The 19,769-nt window shown below is 40.4% G+C and overlaps 1 protein-coding gene across 9 annotated transcripts in view; it reads left to right on the forward strand.

The window, feature by feature from the left end:
* RhoBTB (Rho-related BTB domain containing) overlaps positions 1-19,769 on the forward strand; it is a 591,168-nt gene that overhangs the window by 423,602 nt on the left and 147,797 nt on the right. The gene's annotated exons all lie outside the window — the stretch shown is intronic.

Genomic DNA, 19,769 nt, shown 5'->3' on the forward strand with positions numbered 1-19,769 from the left:
TTTCCGTCCTATAATTTGTGCTACGGCATGTGCCTACAAGACACATGGTTGGTCAAACCGGCAGATTGCTGCAAAATTAGGCATTTCTGAGTTTTTGCGTGATTTCCCATTTTCACTTCATGCACATGCTGGCTGGGGCTGTGCCACAATTAAGGCTACGGCCCATACCCTCCTACTCCTAAGATTTTCCCATCCTTGCGTCGCCGAAAACCTCTGATGTGTTAGTGCGACGTTTAACCACTAGCGTTCGCGCTGCTTTGAAGCGAAGACAAAAGACAGGCACTCACAAAGATGGAGTACGTAGTGGACGTCCTAGAAGAACATCTGCTGCTGAAGATAAACCCATTGTGATATTAAGTAAGCGTAACGGAAGCTGTGGACATCTGCGCTGAAATAAACAGAACTAAAGAACAAGCAGTGTCATTGTTGGCTGTGAAATTCCTATGTTTGTATTTTGATTAAAATATATGCCATTTGAAATATCACTAATAAACGACAAGAAGCGGAGTTTTCTTAAGGCGAGTTAAAACTTTTTGACACTAGCGTAAGTGTAGGTAAGAGAGGTAAAGTAGTGTGTGTCTAACCCTTGTTCCGTTTCTCTAGGGGGGTCGGATATGCAGTGAGACGAATTTTCATACCGAGTTTTTATGATCGGATCACCCTCATCAGAGGAGTTAATGAGATAAAATGTATAACGTGATATATGATGGTAAGGAGGGAGAGCGTCAAACCCGGTGCGGCACAGCCTGCTCTTGTCAAATTAGCACCATGGCTTAATGTCACTATCCGATCGACGAATCACCATCAGCAGTGTCGTATGTCCTCACTGCGGAAATCGAGAGGTAAATTAGTAAGATGATAAGTACACGTAAAATATTTTGCAGTGACATGCCCACATGTACAGAAACCAAACCAAACCCCGTGGCACTACAGCCCTTGAAGGGCCTTGGCCTACCAAGCGACCGCTGCTCAGCCCGAAGGCCTGCAGATTGCGAGGTGTCGTGTGGTCAGCACGACGAATCCTCTCGGTCATTATTCTTGGCTTTCGAGACCGGGGCCGGTATCTCACCGTCAGATAGCTCCTCATTTCTAATCACGTAGGCTGAGTGGACCTCGAACCAGCCCTCAGGTCCAGGTAAAAGTCGCTGACCTGGCCGGGAATCGAACCCAGAGCCTCCGGGTAAGAGGCAGGCACGCTACCCCTACACCACGGGGCCGGCTCCACATGTACAGGCGTGGTTAACATTTTATGTTGTATTTGAAATTAAACATTTATTTCATTAATAGAAATGACATAGTCACCTAAAACAGTTTAAAGAATTATATCATCTTCATGGATCATGTCGTGGTGTTTCGCCAATTCATCCTTTCTTTTTGAAGTATCATATGAAGTCGGACTTGCGAATTCATATTGGGTATTGGGTTATCTTGTTGGTTGCTGCCATATTGTATATACTCATTCTCGTGGCGTTTTTCTCTGTTCTTGATTGAAAGGATAATTAGCTCTTCATTTTTATGTAGTAACATTCTATTTTTTTTGAAGAGTTATTGGTAGATATTGGTAGGATAAGGGGAATGTTTCCAGGTGAAGAGGATATGTTGTTATTCGGGGATTGGAACGCGAGAATAGGGGAACAGAGCCCAGTTTATAGTAGGGAGGATGGAATGTGTTTGTTGGAAAGTAGAAGAGTGAGGACAAAATTACAAATAGTTATGGAGAGAAGCTCCTAGAGATGTGTGCTGTGGGAAATTTGTATATTCTGAATGGGTGGATAGAGGGTGACAGGACGGGGAAATTGACATATGTTACTGAGAAGGGTGGTAGTGTGATAGATATGGTTTTAAGTTCGGAAGGGATGATTGAGGAAGTTGTAAGAATGGAAATAAGAGACTGGATTGAATCACACCATTTCCCGGTGAGGGTTATGCTGAAAAGGGGGGAAGAGAAGTGTACAATGAAGGAAGATGAGGCAAATGATAAACGAGGGAGTGGTTATAATAAGTATAAATGGACAGAGAAAGTGGGCCGGGATTGGAATAGGGTAGTAAAAGAGGAGTTACAACTTTTGAAATATGGGTGGGAAGGGGCGTTAGAAGAGAATAATATTGATAAAGCCTTGGAATTGCTGCTACATCCAATAAAAATAATAGCGCAGAAGGCGAAAGATAGAAAGGGAAATAAGAAAGAGGGAGAAGAATGGTTTAATAGGGAGTGTGAAGGAATGCGGAGGAAGGTGATGGACGCGTTAGGTGAATATAGAAGGAAAGGTGGGAGCCAAGAAAGGGAGTTTTTCTGTAGATTGAGGAAGGAGTATAAAAAGAAAATTTGTGAGACAAAAAAGGCGTGGTTAGAGGAACAAATGGAAGCCATAAATAATGACTGCAAGACAAATAATTTTGAGAGAGTTTGGGATAAGATTAATAAAATTATTAAAGGTGGAAGGAATATAGAGAAAACGAGTATTGAGGAAGTGCAATGGGTCAGACACTTTGATGAATTACTAGGGAAGAAGGGGGATGAAAGATGCAGAGGTTCGGGAGAAGAAGTAATTTGGAGGAATAGGAGAGTGGCAATTTATGACCTGGATAAAGAAATCACAAGGGAGGAAATCCTGAGAGTGATAAGCAGAGCCAGAGTGAAGTCGGCCGGGGGGTGTAATGGTATAAATAACAAGTTTTGGAAGGAAATTAGCAAAAATGAGATAATGATAGAGGGCATGGTTAAACTATTCAATAGGATATTTGAGGGAGGTAATTACCCTAAGGAATGGGAAACAGGAATTATATGCCCTATATACAAGGGGAAGGGTAGTAGGAACAATGTGAACAGTTATAGAGGTATATCTCTCTTGGATTCTTTGAGTAAAATATATACTGGGGTGTTGGCGAACAGAATAAGCGGGTGGGCGGAAGAAAATGAAATTTTGACAGATTACCAAGGGAGATTTAGGAAAAAGAAAAGAACAGTGGATAATATAATGATAGTAAAGACTATTCTAGAAAAGTATAAGAATATGGCTAGAAGTACGGTTTATGTAGCAGCAATAGATTTTGAGAAAGCTTTTGACAAGGTGAATAGAGAGGCCCTATTAGAGAAATTAGGCAGGCTAGGAATTTCGGAGAAGATGTTGAGGGCAGTGGAAGGAATATATAGGGTTGTCAGGTTTTGTGTAAAATTGGGAGAAGGAAGACTGAGTGGACCATTAGAGTCCAAGGTGGGTTTAAAACAAGGTTGCAAGTTATCGCCAATACTGTTTATTTTATTTATCAACGATATTTTAGAGGGGTTTGGGGCAGAAAATTGGGCTGTGCCAGTGATTAATGGTTTAGAAGTACCAGGATTGATATTTGCGGATGATGTGTTATTGATGACGATAACTTCAGGGGCGATGAATAGGGCCTTAAAGTCAGTGACGCTATTTGCGAGGAAATGGGGATTGAGAATTAATGGAAATAAGTCTAAAATATTCAGGGAGAAAGATTGGAACAGGTAAGGAAGTTGGAATATCTAGGAGTTATTTTTAATGATAAAGGAACTTGGAATGACCAGATCAAAAGGGTGAAATATAGAGGATTGGCAGCCTTAGCCTCAGTCAGAAATTTGCTAGTCAAATACCCGGGGATCAGTTATAAAACACTGAGGCTAGTGTTCAGGTCGGTAATCTTTGGGAGGGTATTATGCAGTGCAGAAGTTTGGGGGCTAGATGAGAAAAGAGAGGAACTAAGAAGGATTGTTAGTAGTTTTGCTAAGTTAGTTATGGGCTTACCGAGGTGTACAGCAAATGTAGGGGCGGAATTAATGTGTGGGGAGGATTTGGAATCAGAGGGTGTGAAAAGAATAGTAAGATACTGGATGAATTTAAAAAGACAGGAAGGTGGGAGGGTATTACAGGCAGCGTATGCACAGCAATGTAAGAGCATGTATAAGGGTGGATGGTTAGAAAAAATAAAGGGATATTTGGAGAGGATAGGATTAGGACACCTGTGGGGGGAGGTTTGGTCGAAGACAGAGGTGAGAGGGATGAATATACTGGAAAGGAGAATTAGAGATATCCATAGGCAGAAATTATTGGGGGAAAGCAGACTAAGAAACTCGCTAACTGTTTTGACGAAAATAGAGGAGATAGCAGGGTTGAATATTAGATACGTCGATAGGTCAAAACGGTATGGGATGATGTGGTGGCTTTTAGGTTTGCAAAGGAATACAGGGTGGATACAGGGGAGGGATAAGACAAAGTGTGTACTTTGCGGAGATGTGAATGATGATTTTCACTTGCTAGGAGATTGTGAGGTAACGAGGGGGTTAAGACATGGATTATTGAGTGCCGAGCATCGGGAAATATTGGGGAGAGGGGATGAGAACGCAATCCTGAGATGGATTATTAAACAATGGGAAAAGGGGGGTGAATTGAACAGGTATTTATGTGCGACAAAAAAGGCCTGCGAGGGTAAAATGAAGGAGAGTGAGTTAGAGGGTGGGCAGGGGAATAGGGGGGTGGAATAGTTATGTATATAAGGGAAGGGGATAGTATGATAAAATTCTAATGGATTAGGGAATATAGGGACCGAGTACTTAGTTATGTGGAGTTGGGTAATGATACAGGATTGCATGGTCTGTTTATTTTAAAGTTAGCTGGAATGCAAGTGCTGAAATGCTGAGTGTTGTTGTTTTGATTATTGATCAGGTGTAGGTCAGGAACAATAATGTGACGCAAGTACAGAATACAATAAGGACACTGGATGAGTATGTTTGAACATTGAGTGAGTGACTGCTACAGCTAATAACTGTTAGAAGAATACTATATTATTCTTATTATTATTATCCTTATTATTATTATTATTATTATTATTATTATTTATTTTACTCTGCATGTGAACATGTTTAGGGGCGAAGTCGCCTGTTATGTTCAATAAATGTATGTATGTATGTATGTAGTAATATTCTTGACTCTTAAAATGTAGGTGATAATGATGATGCTGATGATGCTGGCGATCGTTGTTCTAGACACACACTGAACTTAGATGGTTGTGCCCATACCACTGCCCATACCTATACAGCGGGTGGAAAAAAAATGTTCGTCTAGATAATAGTCCACTAAATTATCACAGAACTCATTCATTCTTGAACGATTTGTTTGGAAGTCGTGAGTAACGTTCAACAAAACACACCCACCAAAATGTCTCTTGGTCTCTTGGCACCTCAATACGTTCTCCGAAAAATTGATGTAGTACATTATCGTGCTATCCGAATATGTCTAGGGACAATGAAATCTTCTCCTACGAACGCACTACTAGTGCAAGCCAAGGAGATGCCTCTCACGATAAGAAGACAATATTTGGCGAAAACCTTCTTTGTTCGCCGTTCAACATTGGGGACCAATAAACTGATCAGCAAATTAAGAGTACTGCAAATGACAATCGACAGAAGTAACATCGGTCATAAACACCGGACAACATTATTATATGAAAGCTTCAAGAAATTCCTACAGATGATTCCCGACATACTTCAGTCTGAAAGACTCGTTGTATTTAAAAGAAAGCACGAACTTCTTATATTTACACCTCGCATATTATTTTTACCATGCTTCATTAGTAACTATTTCCATCAATAAAAGTTTATCAGCTTTACTCAATACCACATGACCCAGTTTTGTTCATATCTATACTGACGGATCCAAGGCCTCAACGGGCGTACATTATGCATTCTTCTGTGCTGCATCTCAAGTGTCAAGAAAGTACTCCTTACCTCAAGAGACGTCTATCGTTACAGCAGAAAGTTTAGCTATCCACTGAAATATTAGCTATGAAATTCATCACTTTCATAAGATTCTAATACTTTCTGACTCACAATGTGCTCTTCAAAAGCTACAACATTCACACTGGATCTTATCAATGCATCAGTATGTATTAGATATTCTGGATTTATCTATACCGCCCAGAAAGCAGTTCAGAAACCGCATCTCCTATGGATTGAAGGCCACGCTGAAATACCGATTAACGAGATAGTAGACAAGTTAGCGAATGAAGCCGCAACATGTGAACACCGCCTCTACAAACAGCTACCATATTCTGATTTCCTGCCCACAATGAATAGTTTGAGTACTGAAAAACATCAAGAGGAAAGCACTATGCTAGAATTCAATCCACCATCCCAGCGCAAGTCTGTTTTTTTTCCTTTCTTTATTATGACCTTCGTCCATATGACATTTGGCCATCAGTAATGTACAATGATAAAAAAATTGTTACAGAAAAGAGAAAGAAAAAGGGACAAGTTAAAAGACATACAAAATAACAGAAATGACCTAGAACAGAGCAAAAAAGGAAGCAAGACACACTTAAAACAAAGACACTTATTCTTTAGATATTAACATCAGTTTTTGTGAAGTATGTTGCAATTGCACTGTACACACGTGAGTATCCAGTTGCCAGTAATAGCTGAATATGTGTGGGTAAAGGAACCCGAAGGTTCACAAGGGTAGCGAACAATTCTCTTCGAAAGGATACAGTTCTACTGCACTCGAAGATAATGTGGTTCACATCTCCCGTGGTTCTTGCACTCCACGGACATTGTGCTGATTGGAGAAGTCCAATCCTGTTGAGGTGAGCGGGGAATGAAGCATGGTTGAACCTCTTCCGAATGATGGTAGTTACTTGGCCTCGGGCCCATGCAAATCTGGTTCGAAAATTTGAAGTTAACACGAAGACACCTTACATCTTTAGTAAGAATACGTCTTGGTCATGTATGCTATCCGAGTCATAGAATTGAACACATCCTGCTGTCATGTAAGAAGTACTCCGAACAGCAGAACCATCTGTACTCTCTTCTGTAGTGAAGGATACCCCACTGTCCAGCTCAGTTGCCATTCCCGTATCAAAGTTATGACTCTACTTCAGCCACGAAGATCTCTGAATATATGAACACTCACTGTGTGAATATTGGTCGCATGATCTTCCGCGGCCGAACGCCATTATTAGTAATCATCTTGGCCAGTTTACGTATTGGGTGGTATGAATGGAACTAGAGTTCTTACTTGAACTTTATTCTTATGAGTATGTTGTCATGTACTCATTTTTGTAGGAATAAAAAAAAGTTCTCAATCGACTGTCCTGTTAAAATCAAGGTTTTGGAATTAATTCAAACTAAATTTGGTTACATTTTGAGCGTTTTTGCTTAAATTGGGGCGTCGTTTTTAACTAGGTACAGGCTATCTACGTTGAGTTTCGAACACAGGATTCCCATTTAATTTCCTTTTTTTTTCTCGGAACAGACAGGTGGGAGGTTTAGAAGAACTGATTCCGAGAAAGAGTTGCAGTGCGGACGTCTCACTTAGAATGATGTCACTCCATTAGATATATTTTGCTGAGTATCAGTTAGCAAACAAGGAAATTCCATGGTTTTTCTCGGCTAGTCCATCCTTTAAGGGCCCAGTTACAGCCCTCCTCCCCTTTCACAAGAATGAATTTCAATAGATTGGTCACACTTCTAGTACTGCAGTGAACCCTTAACTTTGTGACGTTCCTGGTAAGCCTACTCATACTTGGCGTTGGTGATTTGGGATTTTTTGTAATTCTGACAAACAGCTCTATCCTTTTGAATGCATTATCGATATTTTTAAAGCCATTTATGACCTAAAGTGAAGTGAGGATGTTAAATTAAGAAATTATGTGTCAAGAGTTCGGTGAAGTATTAACATACTGTAGCTCTGTCCGCTGTGTTATCACTATCACGTTTTGGTACTTAAGACGTTTAATGTTGGTAATACTGTCATATTTGCTACCTATCACTAAATTTCGTAAGTCATATTTTACCTTTTGGGTCATATTTATCTAATGTTTAGGGCATATTTGCTTGCATATTTTGTACTTCTTTAGGTCATGCACTTCCGGACCTTACTATCACCTTAACATGAGTACAGTCAAGAGCGCCTATTAATAGCAAAGTCATCTCCGTACTGGCCATGAAGGCCCTTGGAGGGGTGGAAAGTAAAGGCTTCCACTATCCGTAACCTCGGCACTTGGTGGGGTAGAGTGGTTAGCTCTAGGCACGACCGCCTTTGCCCCCAGGATTTAATTAGATACTCATTTTTGGTGTTGGTTGAGTGAACCTCAGGGCCATCCGGACATTCTGTGAAGGAAGTAGAAATCTCCTTTCTTAAATTTTTCGACTTCCTGACGGGGAATCGAACGCACGTCCTTTCGGGTGAACCGACCACGCCTTTAGCGCCTCGGCCAGGCAGCCCCTAAAGAGTTTCTTACCACTCTTGTTATTAACGTCAAATTGTGTATCAGTATGAGGAAATTTAATATACGCTGCAGCTTTAGCCACGATGAAGTCTGTAATATGGAAAGGAAGACTTGGTTGTTTGTTGTTTGCCAAATTCCCTACGCTATACTGTTAATCCAGGGTCACCCACTGGTGTTAGAAACGCTTTTAATTCAATTCTATTCTTATTAGCAACTCCTCTTGTTTCCGGTTTCCCTGATCTAAATGAATTCAATTTTGAAAAAGGTGGACTTCTAAAATTCTTAAAATTCACATGTTCACGTGTTTTGTTTCTTATTTGCTAGTGGTTTTACGTCGCACCGACACAGATAGGTCTTATGGCGACGATGGGATACGAAAGGCCTAGGAGTTGGAAGGAAGCGGCCGTGGCCTTAATTAAGGTACAGCCCCACCATTTGCCTGATGTGAAAATGGGAAACCACGGAAAACCATCTTCAGGACTGCCGACAGTGGGATTCGAACCCGCTATCTCCCGGATGCAAGCTCACAGCCGCGCGCCTCTAACCGCACGGCCAACTCGCCCGGTGTTTGTTTGTTTGTTTGTTTGTTTGTTTGTTTCGGATAGGCTCGAGAACTGCTGGACCGATTGAGCTGAAATTTGGTAAGAATATAGTTTGAAATCCCGAGTCACACAAGGAATTCTTTTGATTTTGGTAATTTCACGTTTCGAACTAAGCGGGGATTTTACAGAGGTATGTCCCAAATTTGGGCAATTTTTACCCTACATCAACTAAAGTAACGATTGCCCCTATTGGAAAATGAAGCGCACGCGTGGCCTTTAAATTACATTTTCTGCAGAAAACAGCACATTTTGCATTTTCTTCATAACTCTTAACGGTTTTCGTGAAAATTCATTTTTTTTTGGTATTTTTTGGCTATGGTCGCCTTCACTAAGGAATAGGTTACTCATTTCGCGTTGAAGTATTGTTCGTCATCACTATTCGTGTAAAATCTTTGTCCCTTTGTTAACTGACCAGCTGAAGAATGAGTGCGCCATTCTGCGGAAAGTGTTTGGGTGTTGTTGAGTGTTATAAGCGTGCTATCCCATTGAAGAACTGCTTTGGGCTGTAGTTTATTTGTTCAACCATTTTCATTATCATCGTAATTGTATTAAATGTTATATTTCCGTGTTTTTATCTTTTTAATATTGTGTAGGTTTATGATTAATTTCTAGTGGGTTTATATTTTTACATTGCATCATTATCGTCATCATATTATATTCATATTCCGTGTGTTTCTATCTTTTTAATATTTTTTAGTATTCATATTTAGTAAGTATACATTTCACATTTCATTTTGCGTAGCCTTTGATTATCGTATATTCTTATTACTTTCATTCTTTACAGTCTCCCACTTTTATGTATAGTCAAATACTTTTTAATATTTTATTATGAGACATGGTGTGATGACCAGGGGTCCCGATTAGAAGGTTGTAAATATTGTCTACAAGACTGTGTTGTAAGCCACACACACCGTTCGATTCAGCCGCCCCTTCCAATGTAGTTTTATGCAACACAACTAACGTGCGACATGGTTATTACTAGTAGGTGCCTAATCCCTTGCAGGCGTACTGTATGGTACTAATGTCCAGTGAGCACATTCTGCGCACGATTCTGAACCCTACCGACAGGTTATACCGCCCACTCGCAAAACATAACACCTTGAAATCATGTAGCGACGTTCTTTGCCCATGTAACTACATTAATGTATCGTGTCTCGTGACCGGGCAGATGTTTTCAGGATGGAATTAATATTGCGGGTTGCATAAAACTACATTGGAAGAGGGTGCCCTGAAGCACACTGTATATTAATTTAACCATTTTAATTCTTGCTCATAAATAGGTACGCAGAACGGATAATTCTCAGCCATTTGTTTTGAATCTCTAACTCTTTAAAGTCAGTAAAGGCTCTGTCAAACAGTAAGCGGACTGTCCGCGCGGGCGCTGTACACTGTGATATTACATCACCTGGTCAAACAGAAGGCGGCCTACCGCAACGGACCAGATTAGTTCTCAGCGGACTGGCGGACAGTTGTACATTTTCAGAGTTCGCGCGGCCAACACTGCACAATGTCTCCAGAAGAGACGAAGAAATTAATTGATCTAGTGCGTGGTCATGAACACCTATACGACAAACGGCACGTAGATGACAAAGATCACAAGTAGTCTCATGGTTCTAATGTCAGCATCCCTTGGTCGTCCCTTTTAGTCGCCTCTTACGATAGGCTGGGGATACCGTGGGTGTATTTTTCGTCTGCGTCCCCCACCCACAGGGGGTGCTGGACATTTGATTAAACAACAAAATGATAACAACAGTTCAAGAAAGAATGAGTCGGTATGCACTTGATTGCGACTGCTTTCACACTGATTCGCGACGGCCTTATGGTCATTTCGTCCGCGCGGACAGTCCGCTTCCTGGTGACAGAGCCTTAAATCAGTAGATATGCCTCAGACAACTACCGGCCATACTAAAAAAAAAAATTAAAAAAATGAGCCTATAATCATAAGGTTCTCTCTTTTATTCACACCACAAATGAGAATCTACTCCCAGTGTGTTCGAAATGTGAGTTTGTACCTCACCACATTCATAATATGAGTAGGCCTTTATCGTCGTTGCACCTCGACATACCGTTATGTGACAATGTTGAGGGGAGAAATACTGACCCGCAGCACAAGTACCACTTACGAAGAAAATAATTCTTGACACAGTTCATGCAATACTGAACCTTAGATGACAGAATCTTTCTGGTCAGAGTTCTAAGCTGAAATATTATCACATAGCGGTTGTTCTAGGCGCACCTAAAGAGAATAGTCTCAAAAACTTTATTCTTATGAATTGTAGTATTTGCTCAGAAAGTTGAGTAAATGACAGCTGATGGCGGAGCTGTTACGGATCAAATCATCCTTTGGGGTGAATACTCAACATACAACATATTAAATGTCCATGTTTATTGATACCCTCCCAATTTCCTTTTCAAATATACGTAGGTCGAGTCACAAGTCATGGCAAGTATTTTTTTTTTTCTCGCGAACTGGAGACAACACGGAAAATGTAAGATATGCATTTGGAAACGTACGGTATGCACTTGCGTATGATACCACTAGATGGTGTATGTAAACAACAGTGTGGGTCTAAGCATGCCCGCAAGTTTAGTGTGTGAGAGCGTCACAAAGTGGAAGTCAACAAGCAGGAGCAACGATCGTATATTAAAATAGCAGTTCTCCGCGGCAGAAATTCACACCACACCCGCGTTATTCGCCTGAACTGAGCCCATGTGACTATGATCTAATCCCCAAAGTTAAGAAGCCATTACGTGGATTACGATTTGCTAACAAAGAGGACATCGTAACAGCATTTCGGAGAGAGGTGTCACACGTTAGCGATACACATGCAGCGAATGGTATTCAGCGCCTGCCCCACCGCTGGCAACGCACAGTGGAAACCTTGGGTGATTATTTCGAAGGTCTTTAACCAGTGGAGACCTGTCCTTTGTACATAGGTAGTCTTGTGTATTTGCTGTCTATACCATAATAAAACAATGTTTACCAATGGCCTGTGTTCTGTCACTTTCCTACGAGAATCTCCTGAAGTCAGAATTTGTCTTCTGGCACTATGCATAAGTACATGCCCTATATTTCCAAATGCATATCTTGGATTTTCCGTGTTGTCTCCTGTTCGCGAGAAAAAAAATAGTTGCCGTGACTTATGACTCGACTCTCGTATCATTAGTTTTCATCAATTTGCGTACGTATCTCAAATCATCTCCAGGTACAAGTTTTGCTTTGTTTACCTTCACCTCATGAGTAAAGCCCGTTGAGGATCACGAATACAAGCATCCTTTATGCAGAACGAAGTGAAGCTTCAGTTATCATCGGATGTGTTAGAGTAGCCTTGTCTAATAAACTGGTACTGCGTGATTTAGGGGTGATTTTCTCGCTCGAGTTGAGACTTATACCTTCAGCAGAAGCGTAATGTGGTGAGGGCATGAATGTAGACTCAGCTTCAGAACGGACAGTGCATCACTGGTTCGAAAACTTTCTTTCCGAGGACTAGAGTCTCCAAGACGCCGACGGCAGAGAACCCACTTCAAGGGAGAATAACGACACTTGCATGTATGGAAGAAAATCCACGCACCACCATCAGCAACTTGTCCGATTGTTCAACGTTTCCATTTCAACACATTAAAAATATTTGCAGCAAATAGAGAAAGTGAAAGAAATCGACAGCTGGGTACCGCAAGAACTAAAGGAGAATCACAAATAAATGCACGTGGACATTTGCTGAACAGTAACTTGTTGGTTCTTCACTAGTATGAACTCCTACTCACTTGTACTGTGAAGTGCCATGAAAGACAGATCCTGTACTATAATTACAAGCAAAGTGGCTGTGGTTGGAAGTTGCTGAAATCCCTAGAGGTGCCGTGCTCAGTGGCTCAGATGGTTGAGTCGCTGGCCTTCTGACCCCATCTTGGCAGGTTCGATCCTGGCTCAGTCCGGTGGTATTTGAAGGTGCTCAGATACGCCAGCCTTGTGTTTGTAGATTTATTGGCACGTAAAATAACTCTTGCGGGACTGAATTCCGGCACCTCGGCGTGTCCGAAAACCGTAAAAGTAGTTAGTGGGACGCAAAGCTAATACCATTATTATTATTATTATTATTATTATTATTATTATTATTATTATTATTTTACATCGTTATGCCCTACTCAGGAGCACGGTTGAACTTGCTTAGCTGATGTGTTGGCCTTCTTTTCCTCCCAAAATCTCTTTATCCTCTCGCTGAGCTTCTTCCTTCGTTCTTCTGTCCAAGTTATAGTAGCTCTGGTGTTGGGTTTGTCTTCAAAGTGGTGATTGTCGATTTTGGTTCTGAATTTACATCTGTCCTGTACAATGTCTTCTGAGATGTTGATTTCCTGGAGATCTGTTTCAATTTCACGAAGCCAGCTGTTCTTGGTTTTAGACGAAAGGGCCAGGTTGAAAATTCTTTTAGTTAGCCTGTTAGTGTTCATTCTGATAATGTGTCCATAAAATTTCAATCGTCTTTTCCGAAAAGTGTGAGAAATTTTTTCAGAATGACAATATATCTCCTGGGATGATTTTTTCTCCATATTCCATCTATACAAACTGGGCCAAAAATTTTTCGTAAAATTTTCCTTTCTTGTTTCTCAGTGTCTGTGGTTAAAGATCCACCACCAATGATTAAGGTTTCTGAGGCATATAACGCTTCAGGTTGATTTTTTATTATACCTGTTCCAAGTGATCCTGTATGCTTTCTGTAATTATTATTATTATTATTATTATTATTATTATTATTATTATTATTATTATTATTATTGAAATCCCTAGATACTTTTCAAACCGAAGATTGACGACACACCGTTTTCTTGTTAATGCGGCGGGCAGCAGTGGGTGTATTCCGTTACCAGTTCTTCATCGTAGTGCAATCATTACTATGCAGAAATTGGCGAATTGCAGTGACAATTGTGTAAAAAATCTGCCATATTTGCTCAGTGGGAATGATCCTCTGTTCCTTGGAGACAACGCCAAACTCCAGGACGAAATATTATAAACCTGAGTGACTTGGAAGTATGACGTACTCCTGTATCCTCCATATTTACCTGACTTAGCAACAACAGGCTAATGCGTAATTATGTTTCTAAGCAACTACCTGAAAGACAGGGTGTTCAAGAACGATTCCTTCCGAGACTTCATTGTCTCACGTAAGCCATTTTTCTTTAGCAATTACACTAATTACTGTATATTGAGAGTCCGATGAATCGTCGGCAGAAATTTGTCACTACAAGCGGAGACTATTTTGAATGAAGAAGATATTTTTCTCCCTTCCAAAACTCAAGTGAATGTATATAGTAGTGTGAGTAACGAAGACCAATCATTTCCAAACAACCTGGTTTGTCCCCTGACAACAGTGCTATTTCCAACTTCTATTGTATTATGTTGTTATTGGCTAATCATTTTCTATTGCCATAGTGATGTTATAATCGAATGCGTGTGTTTCCAAGAAATTACGGTTGTAGCCGCCCTTTCGTTCATGTTGTCCATTGTGGGATCAAAGAACAACTTAGTGTTTGTTTAGGATAAGGCCGCTTCTGAGAAGTATATTGCGCTAGAAAATCATTGTTTGCCTTCGGTGATGTTGAAATAAGTGTACTTGTTACATACTTGATATCCACGATTTCCCGTGCTGTACGGTAGTCTTTTCGCAATGAAATAGTTCTTTGATATACATTTGTCCAATACCACTTTGCTAAAAATAAGAAAAGAAAAAAGGCTTGCATAGTATCAACAGTGTCCAGCTCAGTGGCTAAATGGTTAGCGCGCTGGCCTTTGGTCACAGCGGGTCCGGGTTCGATTCCCGGCGGGGTCGGGAATGTTTACGATAATTGGTTAATTTCGCAAGCACGGGGCTAGATGTATGTGTCGGCTTCATTTCATCCTCATCACGACGCGCAGGTCGCCTACGGGAGTCAGATCAAAAGACCTGCATCTGGCGAGCCGAACTCGTCCTTGGACACTCCCGGCACTCAAGAGTCATACGCCATTTCAGTATCAACAGTATTCAGAGCGATTTGTAGTGCATGTTTTGATTGATTGATTGATTGATTGATTGATTGATTGATTGATTGATTGATTGATTGATTGATTGATTGATTGATTGATTGATTGATTGATTGATTGCGTGTGTCCTCCGGCGAAGGCTGGCCCAGGTCTTTCTATTTGACGCCCATAGCCGACTTGTGCGTCTGGGTGTGGTGATGGTAATAATAACATAATAAGGTAACGAGAGATGTGGGCACATAGTCTACTCCTGTCGAATAACACCATAGGTTCTGCTCTAGGCTTAATGTTCCCATCCGACGGACGAATCACCATCAAGAGCGTCATATGCCCTCACACCATATGAACACTGCGGAGAGATTTGGAATTGAACCCAGGCTTCTGACAAGCAATCTAGTGATCAGAAATTGTATATCATTACCTCTCCTACTCTGTCGCCCATCATTCTAATTGCGAATTTTTTCACCAATGGGACTCGAACCAGCTAACTATGGTGCCAGACCAAAAAGACTTCAATTAGAGAATTAATCAATATAAGTCAATACTGTTCTGCATTTAGGGCAGTCGCCCAGGTGGCATATTCCGTCTCTGTTGTTTTCCTAGCCTTTTCTTAAATGATTTCAAAGAAATTGGAAATTTATTGAACATCTCCCTTGGTAAGTTATTCCAATCCCTAACTCCCCTTCCTATAAATGAATATTTGCCCCAATTTGTCCTCTTGAATTCCAACTTCATCTTCATATTGTGATCTTTCATACTTTTAAAGACGCCGCTCAAATTTATTCGTCTACTAATGTCATTCGACGCCATCTCTCCGCTGACAGCTCGGAACATACCACTTAGACGAGCAGTTCGTTTTCTTTCTCCCAAGTCTCCCCAGCCCAACCTTTGCAACATTTTTTTTTAACGTTACTCTTTTATTTGTCGGAAATCACCAGAACAAATCGAGCTGCTTTCCTTTGAATTTTTTCCAGTTCTTGAATCAAGTAATCTTGGTGAGGGTCCCATACGCTGAAACCATACTCTAGTTGGGGTCTTACCAGAGAGTTATATGCCCTCTCCTTTACAACCTTACTACAACCCCTAAACACCCTCATAACCATGTGCAGAGATCTGTACCCTTTATTAACAATCATATTTATGTGATTACCCCAATGAAGATCTTTCCTTATATTAACACCTAGATACTTACAATGATCCCCAAAAGGAACGTTCACCCCATCAACGCAGTAATTAAAACTGAGAGGACTTTTTCTATTTGTGAAACTCACAACCTGACTTTTAACCCCGTTTATCAACATACTGCTGTCCATCTTACAACATTATCGAGGTTATTTTGCAGTGGCTCACAATCTTGTAACTTATTTATTACTCTGTACAGAATAAGAGAAAGAAAACATAAAGGTCAAATAATACTGCCTTGAGGAATTCTCCTCTTAATTATTACAGGGTCAGATAAAGCTTTGCCTACTCTAATTCTCTGAGATCTGTTTTCTAGAAATATAGCAACCCATTCAGTCACTCTTTTGTCTAGCCCGATTGCACTCATTTTTGACAGTAGTCTCCCATGATCTACCCTATCTAATGTTTTAAACATGTCTTGACACCTTAACGATCATGGTCACGAAGCAGGCTCACGTTATCGTTTAAGCTCTTACTAAAAGCATGGAAGTGCATTCTTTTATTGTCGAAGTGTAGATAAACTTCCCTATTTTCACTGTCGCAGCCGAGTAATCGCTGCGGTTACGTGCGCTTTCCTTTCATACGTGGTTAGCTTGCCTCACACCGACACAGACAGGTCTTACGGCGTCGATGGGATAGGAAAGGATTAGGACTGGGAAAGAAGGCACATATATATAAACAGTAACGGCGATTAAAGGGGAAGGGGGGGGGGCAGTCGACCTCTCCACTTTTTGGAGAGGGCCGATGACCTTAGATGTTAGGCCCCTTTAAACAACAAGCATCATCACCATCATCATTACATTTTTATTCCATTTTAGTCGGCTGAAACTAGGAATTATTACAAAAAGCCATTTATAAAAGCCCTGTTGTTTTACCAGATAATTCTTTTATTTTCTTTAATCATTACCAAAATTATTAGCGGAAATACGCTCAAAATATCCTTCGTCCCGGCTAACCGATTTGTATAGCGCCACAGCAAATAATGGAGGCTTTGCCTGTGCAATGAAGGTGGGTAGCAGGGCTATATTTTTTTTGCGAAGGTCGTAGACATTGGGGTATGATTCACTACCTTGCCGCGTGCATTCGTTAGTCTGACGGTCTCTTTATTGTCTGTTAGTTTTTTAGTGTATAGTTAAATAATTTACTAAATGGTTTTAATTGAATAATCACGCCGTATTTCTTTTTAATTGTAATGAATGTATAATATTGTTCCTGTAGCAAATGTTTTATATTGAATCAAAAAAAAAACAAAAAAAACGATTATTACCGCATTCAAGTTGGTATCTGTCAGTTTACCTCTCTGCCGAAATTCGCTCAGAGAGCATAAAAAACTTACCATTTTATGGCCTTTTTTAGTTTTGACGTATATAATGCCCCCCCCGCCAATCCTCCACTATATCCCACAAACCCGGGTACTGTTTGTTGTCTATATATTTTTGCCCCCGCACTTTTAATTCCCAGTCGCCGCTACTGTATATAAAGCTTAAGTTATATGAGTGAAGAACTGCAACCGCCTTTTTGCGGATGATGTTATATTGTACAGGTTACAAGTTACAGGTTTGTGAGCGGTTGCATAAAAACCTCGACAATGTTGTTCATGAAAGAACTATACCAAATTAATGGAGAGTTCTTTCTTGTTGCCCCAGATGGACAGCAGATAGCGATGTGATGGTAAACGGGGTGAGAAGTTCCACCAAGAGGAAAAGTCCTCTGTTTTAATTACTGTGTTGATGAGATGAAAGTGCCTCATGGAATCACTGTAAATGCCTAGTTGTTAATACAAGGAAATATCTTCATTCGGCAATCACATGAACATGATTGTAAATAATGACTACCGGTATCTTCATATGGCTATGAGGTTATTTAGGGGTTGTACTAAGTTTGTCAAGGAGAGGGCGTATAAGTTCCATTATATAGGATCTTCACCAGGGATACTTGATTCAAGAACTGGGAAAGATCCAAAGGAAAGTAGCACTATTTCTTTCTGTGTGATTTCCGGAAAAATAGTAGTATTTTGAAAATGTTGCGAACTTTGGACTGGGAAGACTTGGGAGTAAGGAGACGAGCTGCTCAACTAAGCGGTATGTTCCGAGCTGTCAGTGGAGAAATGTCGTGGAATGTCATTAGTAGACGAATATGCTTGAGTGGAGGTTTTTTTTTTTTTCAAAGTTGAAAAGATCATATGGAGGTAAATTTGGAATTCAAGGGGACAAATTGGCCTATTCGTTTATAAGATGAGTTATTAGGCGTTGGAATAATTTACCAAGGGAGATGTTCGATAAATTTCCAACTTGTTTGAAATCATATGAGAAAAATCTAGCTAAATGGTTGATAGGGAATCTGCCGCCTGTGCGACAGCACTGACTGCATACCAGTGCTGGCTGATTGATTTGCTAATTGATTGATTGTAGTCTGCTTGGGGACTTGAAAAGTTCAGTCGATCACTTTTTTATTTGTTTGCAAACGTGGAAGGAAGAACAATGTCGTGTCGCATACTTTAAAATTAACATACTATGTTATGTAGCTCAGTTCGATTTAGTTAGTCTGGTTTTTCATAGTAAAAATCTGGTACTGTATTTTAAGATTCCCACCGAGCGGACTGGTCGCACGTTGGCCGCACGTGGGTTCGAAGCCAATCGTCGGGTATCCTGAGAATAATTTTCTGTGGTTTCCCAATTTCACTTCGAGGCAGACGCCGGGCGGTTCTTATTCTTAGGCCACAGCCGATTCCTTCCACCTCTTTACCCAATTTCGTTCGCCATCGTTCAGTTCAATCATAGACTCCTCAATTGAGATGGCTACAGGAAGGGCACCTGACAGTAACAACATGCCATTTAATTTCATCTCACATCATCCCCGACCCCGTACCAGCAAATAGGACTAAGCGGTAGACATATTATGAAGAATCCCCACGAATTCGCCTTGCATATTTAAAAAACTATATATATGTTTCCATTAGTGACCGAAGATGTAGTGAACAACAACTTCAAACATATTTAGCTAAAATTCATAGATTCGCCTATGTAATCTAGATACATCATTACCAAAGGATTTTCTCTGGCATTCAAGGTGAAGAAAAGAAAATTGAAAACTTAAGAAGATAGTCCTAATGAATAGTTTTGTACATAACTTGATTATTAAAAGCAGAAATTAATTCGATCGTCGGTTCGGACTCCGATGTTTCGTGTGGAAAATGACATTCCAGCCTACGATACCGTACTTGATAGTCTGATACCGCTAAAACTTCTGAAGCCAGTATATAGAGTTTGTCCGCAAAACATATTATGAAGAATCCCTGCGAATTCGCCGTGCATATTTGATATCGCTAAAACGTCTGAACCCAGTTTATATAGTGTTTGTCTGCAAAACATATTATGAAGAATCCCTGCGAATTCGCCGTGCATATTTGATACCGTATCGCTAAAACTTCTGAACCCAGTTTATATAGTGTTTGTCTGCAAAACATATTATGAGTGTTTGTCTGCAAAACATATTATGAAGAATCCTTGCGAATTCGCCGTGCATATTTGATATCGCTAAAACTTCTGAACCCAGTTTATATAGTATTTGTCTGCAAAACATATTATGAAGAATCCCTGCGAATTCGCCGTGCATATTTGATACCGTATCGCTAAAACTTCTGAACCCAGTTTATATAGTGTTTGTCTGCAAAACATATTATGAAGAATCCCTGCGAATTCGTCGTGCATATTTGAAAAAACTATATA

Source organism: Anabrus simplex, chromosome 1 (genome assembly GCF_040414725.1).
Source record: "Anabrus simplex isolate iqAnaSimp1 chromosome 1, ASM4041472v1, whole genome shotgun sequence".
Taxonomy (NCBI): domain Eukaryota; kingdom Metazoa; phylum Arthropoda; class Insecta; order Orthoptera; family Tettigoniidae; genus Anabrus; species Anabrus simplex.